The sequence below is a fragment of the Larimichthys crocea genome, chromosome III, assembly GCF_000972845.2.
Source record: "Larimichthys crocea isolate SSNF chromosome III, L_crocea_2.0, whole genome shotgun sequence".
In the NCBI taxonomy this organism is placed as follows: Eukaryota; Metazoa; Chordata; class Actinopteri; family Sciaenidae; genus Larimichthys; species Larimichthys crocea.
Genome location: NC_040013.1, coordinates 26,938,989 through 26,944,988, shown reverse-complemented (window position 1 = coordinate 26,944,988; position 6,000 = coordinate 26,938,989). Strand labels below are relative to the sequence as shown.

General features: G+C 38.1%; 1 long non-coding RNA gene across 1 annotated transcript in view; it reads right to left on the bottom strand.

Moving 5' to 3' along the window:
• Positions 1-816: 816 nt before the first annotated feature.
• The window catches only part of LOC113745648 (uncharacterized), an 81,224-nt gene continuing 76,040 nt past the window's right edge, over positions 817-6,000 (bottom strand). The window contains exon 3 of the long non-coding RNA XR_003462294.1: positions 817-1,274. This is a non-coding gene — a long non-coding RNA (uncharacterized LOC113745648). The remainder of the gene's footprint in view (positions 1,275-6,000) is intronic.

Genomic DNA, 6,000 nt, shown 5'->3' with positions numbered 1-6,000 from the left:
AATACAAAGCCAAAAAACAAAACAAAACATGAATTCATCATTTGCTACGTTATTTTACTTGCATACGCTTACAAGACTGATCGAATCACCATAAATTATCATCCTTAACTGAACATTCCCAAGCTTCTTTCCACTCAGAAATGCCATTAATATTATGTTCTACACTTTTACAGCAGCCTATTTGTCATGTGTTATGGAACTGCAGACAGTCTCACATTCATAATAACTGGGAAGGCAGGCATGCACTTTACCAGAGATGGCTAGCCTACAATTATAAAATTAAAATAAATTAAAAATGCTGTGAGCATTCAGTACAATAAAACGAGTGACACATTTTATGTTGTATTTAATTCTGCTTTTCTGAATTTTTTAATAGTGGCACCATAGACTGATTCGGATTTACAACAGGACACACCAGTGCAGTAAGTGTGGGATCTTTAAGCTTCATGAATATTTCTCACTGTAGTTTACATAAACAGTGTAATCCGCATTATATTACAATATATTCACACAAGTGATAACACTGCAGCATAATGTGTCTGATAAGTTTATATGAACTAGCAGAGCCACATCAACATTATTTACAGTTTTAAATGTCAGAAGTTTGAACATCACCGGGTGTAAGATACTACCATGGTGTGTGTAGCATTTATATTGTACTTTTATTACAGTGCTACGGGTCACTGCATCTTAGAAGAATGCAGGTAACATGAGAACTGATGATGACATTTAAGTTCTGTTCTCTCTGTACATGCATTAAAACTAATTTTGAAGTTACCACAGTGTCCAAATCCCAACTATTAACCCACGAGAGGAATGCTTTTCTAGTTCTTAAAAAACTAAAAGTATACCTGAAATTTACCACACGAGAATCTTAAGAAACTTTCTTATTTCAAGTATATTACCTCATGGCCTCTTCCCCACCTTTTCCACGGGGGTTCAAATGGGGTTCATTAGATTTTATGGCATGATCATAACCAGACAATCAACATAAATGTGAAACATGCAGTGATGGCCTTAACATTACATTGGCATCTCGGCATGTTTATTGCAAAACACCTGAAATACTTGAAAATGGAAATTGAATTTACTCCCCTGGAGATTTTTGATGAAAGGATCTTAGCTGGAAATCGAAGTGCTTATCAAATAGACGGCGTGGCTGGCAGCTGTTACAGGAGTTAGATTTGGAATGACCTCATAGATTCCCATGGCTCAACACTTGGCTGGAAATAAGAGATGATGATAGATGGGCAGATGGGCACGGAGACAGGGAGCTGCAGTGACACAGAGGTGGAAAGAAAAGCTGATATCAAGAGAAAAAAATGTCATAAGCAAGTGGAAAATGAACTCGGGTATTAGATGGAACCAAAAAGCGAGAAAAAGAGTGACAGGGAGACAAAAAGAAAGAGAAAGAAATCATCAACATATATTTCCACACATGAATGCTCCATACTGTATATCTGACATTGTTTTCTAAGACTACAGTCAAATGAACTGGCATTAAAGGAGATAAAGTGATAGAAGAAATGTGTGGGACGACGGATATGCAGTGATGAAGATTGTTGATGGACCGCTGGTAATGCAACACTATTAACTTGTCATTTCAAGAAGTGAACAGAGCTTTCAAAAAACTGCCAAAAATGCAAAGTCACGATTCCACTTTTTTTCTTTACTGGGAGAAAAGTCTGTGCTCAAACTCCTAAATTCACTCCAAAGACATTTAGATTGTGCATCGATTTACTGAGTCAGAACTTAGAGAATTGGAAGTTCAGCACATCTTTAATTCTTTTAAAACAGGATGCTGAGGTCTTCGGGCGATGCTCTTAAAGCTCCGTCTGGGAAGGATTGACAGTGCCATCAAAAAAGAAATCTATAGCATGATTTCTTGTGTCTTCTGTTACACACTGGGCCCCATTTATTTCTTCAAGGACAACACCGAAGATGAGCAACAACAACACACAAAATGATAGCAGAGCAATCATGGTCGCACTGCATCATCTCTAATGCCTTTTTCAGAATCGCCCACAATTCATCTGACGTTATTTCGGCTTGTTGATGAGAGTCTGTAACATCTTTGTCATGCTTTTCAAATCAGCAGGTGAAAAGGGACATTGTCATCCTGGAAAACACCATTCCCATCAAGACAGAAATTCATCATGGAGTGAAAACATTGCATTATATAACAGTACAGAGACACCAGGGGCTTTTACTTAGGGGGGGATGGAAATGTAGATCCATCATACTGACTTTCCTTGCACATAGCAAGATAATAAAATGGTATTGTAATGAAAATATGGGCAGGAACCTAATTTGAAATATCTGCCATAGAAGTTTTACTTTTGTTCATAAATCAATTAAGTGAGGGTGGGTCACCTTACAAGGAAATTGAATATAAAAACAACCAGGTGAGGCAAAAGACAATACAACAAGACATAACTATACTGATAAGGCTAAAGCAGACACCAATACAGAGAGAGTTTAAGTTTAATTCAAACCTGTGTTTTTTTCACTTTATACAATAAATCAAAGCGTTGCTCTCAAAGGAAACTGGAGCTGAATTGGACAGAATCTGCTGTGAGTTTATATTGTATATATTTACCAGATTCCCTTTATTCGTTAAGTGAGAATGACTATATTCTAATCCGAGTCCCTGAAACACGCACTCTAAAGACACACATACACGCACACACAGCATTAAAGGCCTAGAGGAATAAAAGGCTCTAGACTTTTCACATAAACAATATTATCCTGTCCTTGAGCAGAGGCATTATTCCACTGAAAGTGTACACTTTATATGTAAATGCCAGAAGTGATGATTATGTTATTCTAATCAAAATAGCCCTTTAATATTTTATAAGTTGTGGGTGGAAGGCAGAAAACAAACTGCAGCTGTAGCACTCAACCTCATGCCATCGCGCCTGCTGTGACTGCTAACTCCTGCCTCTGTGAGTTGCAGAGGTGTAGTGAATGCTATAAGCCATTTTTGACGTGAAAATTCTCTCTTTTTTTTTTTTTTTGCTCCAGATAAGTGACTGTTACACTCTCTAAATTAGCATGTTTATTGCTTGCTGTTGCCCTGCCATGCCTGTTTGCATATCAAGCTCTTAGTCCATACACCCTCCTTCTATTTGGTTTGAAGTTGTGGGATTGTTAGGCACGCATTAAGTGGAACTATCCCTGCCCTGTTCTGCTGAACACTGAGCCTCCCATTATGCACTATTGATCTTCTGGCATATTGCCTGTGCTCCGTTGGCCTAATTACAAGACTTTTAGAGTCTTAAAAAAGGGGTTTGACTTTATAATTAAAAAATGTGTTTTTAAACCTGCAGTAACTGTTTTTTTGTTGTTTTTTTGCGCCACCTGGGGGCTAAACGGCATTTACACTGACAATTATCACCTTATAAAGTAGTCATGGTGAATGTGTTTGCAAATAGTCACTGGGCAACATTAGCAGTCTTTTGGAGTGGAGTGGCAATCAGGTAAACATAAGTCCAACATTCACTGTCCTTTCAGCTCTGTTTTGGTCTCCACCGTATCCTATGGGAAGTATCTGCTAACCTTTGTCCGTCTGTCTGGTGCTGGGTCGATGGTTTATTAGAGATGTTCTTCTGATGAAAAATCGAGCTGATGGAAACTGTCAGACTGAACCAACAGTAAAGTTTCAAGCCTCAAAGACAACAAATGGCTAAAAGATGCTAAAGGATGCAATAAAGCTGGTGCGAGCTGCAGAATCAGGCGACGCTTCTTTCTGATTTTGTCGCTACAGTCTAAGGTGGGGGTCGGCTTCTGGTTTTGTCTGCCACGTAGAATGTGTGAGCTGAAAAGAAAAGCAGCAGCTCTCAGTAATGTCATTTTGTGGGCGGCTGCATTGTCTTCAAGGTAAGTTGCTAAGTTGCTTCTGAACTACATTTCTGAGACATTAATAAAAAATGACCGAATCATTTTTTTTTTCCATTTTCAATAAAAATTTAATATAACCCTGTCCCTGACAACCGTCATGTCACTTATGCTTATCACATATCTACCCAGCTGGTAACACAGCAGTCAAGTCATATGAAGCCTTTTTTTTTTTTTTTAACAACTCCTGTTTGTCCTGTTAAAGTTGCTGCAGTAGTCTGTTAGTACAAACCGCACTGTATCTGTTTTAAATAAAAGCCCTTTAGCATTTAAAGGGACGGAAACTCTTCATTTGTTTAAAAAGGCCTTTATTGTAAAACATGATGTGACTGGCAACATGACTCATTAATGGCTCTCATTATGTTCCATCCTAGCGGTAATGGTAGTGTTAATGGCTCTCATTATGTTCCATCCTAGCGGTAATGGTAGTGGTAATCCGGTATTACTGGTCTGGTCCATTCTTTGGCTTAAAATCAAACATCGGGCCAACCCTCCTACAAGCTACACCTTTCATATTATTAATTTATTATTATTTATTTATTATTTATTATTAATATTATTGTTCAATTCAATTCAAATTCAACATCAACTTAAAATAGACTTAAAACTGTGAGAAAGTCAGTGGTTTAATTAACTATAAGCACTCTAAGGACAGTGTGCTCTACATTTTCACATCTATTTATTGTTTTACTTTCAATAACATCTCTTTCATTCAAACACCCACGTACGCGTCACAGACATGGAGACTGGTTCACCGTCAATATTTAATAAAAAACATTACAACAGACGCAGAATCCTGAGACTCGCAGATACCAGCATTTGACCCGCGTCGACCTGCGTTTTACCTTAGGCAATTTAAAGCCTCCGTTCTCCACGTGCTCTGCTGCAGTGCTTTCCATCTACATGAATGTTCGAAAATGTGACGGAGGGGGAGTTAAAGATGCTACCGGGTCCCCCAGGTGTAAGGAATTAGGTCACGATATACGGAAGAATGAGAGATTTCTGTGTACAATATGCTGTAGTAATTTATGCAGGTTTTCAGGGTCTCTCTCCCCACAGACTTGGGTGTTCTATCTGAAAATCTTCTTCTTTTTTTCCCCTCCTTATCTCCACATGCCTAAAACAAATCAGTCTCTGAGTTTATTTTTGGCAAAGCTGTGATACCGTTAATTAGAACAGAGGAACGATGCTTTCTCTCAGGCACTGTTTGAAATATGTTTTTGCCTTGAGGTCTAAGTTCCTGAGACAACGCTACATTATACATAAGTCTTACATCAGATAACAACCTGACACAAGTAACAGTATCTTTTTTTTTTTTCTCTCCTATTATAACAGAAAAAAAATCAGCAGGTGCCCCTGTGGCACAGTGGAACAATACTTGCAAAAACACTGCAAGGCAGGTTCAATCCTCGGCTCTAACAAACAAGGCTGGCACAGTTCACCCCTGGGAATCTGGTAATGGTTGGTTGGGGGTGGGCGAATAGTCATCCCAAATTGGAAGGAAGAAAGTAAAAAAAGATCCCACAAAAACACACAGTTTGTCTTAATAACTGCAAAACAGAAAAATATCTACAGATCCTGTAACATCAGTAAAATATCTATTTAGTTGTCTAACACAGACAAATGTGTAATGATTCACAGAACACAGCTATCTTAGAAAATGCAAAATACTGCAGAATGCAGTATAAGATATATAATGCTACTGCTTCCAATGAAGTTTTCTACTTGTCCTAGTTTTCAGAGCATAGCATACATAACATGTGCACTGCAAAGAACTGATGTAGAAGAGAAAACATCTGGATTTCCTTTCTCTGGGGGCTGTTTTATAACATATAGAAAAAAAAATCCATCTTTTTCTTTATCTGGAGCACCGTGATGTGTTTCAAGATGTTTTTGCTGTTTTGTTAGACAACAAATTCCATAAATCACATACTGAGACATACTTACAGCTCATCAGACGTCTCATAAATCAAAGAATCTCTAAGTTGTTCATTTGACTGAGCAGTTAAATGCTTCAGTCGTGACAATGAATTTTCGATGGGAGCAGCGGATTAAAAATGAGACAGAAACTGCAAGGTGGCTGTAATGAAGGTTGCTTGTTTG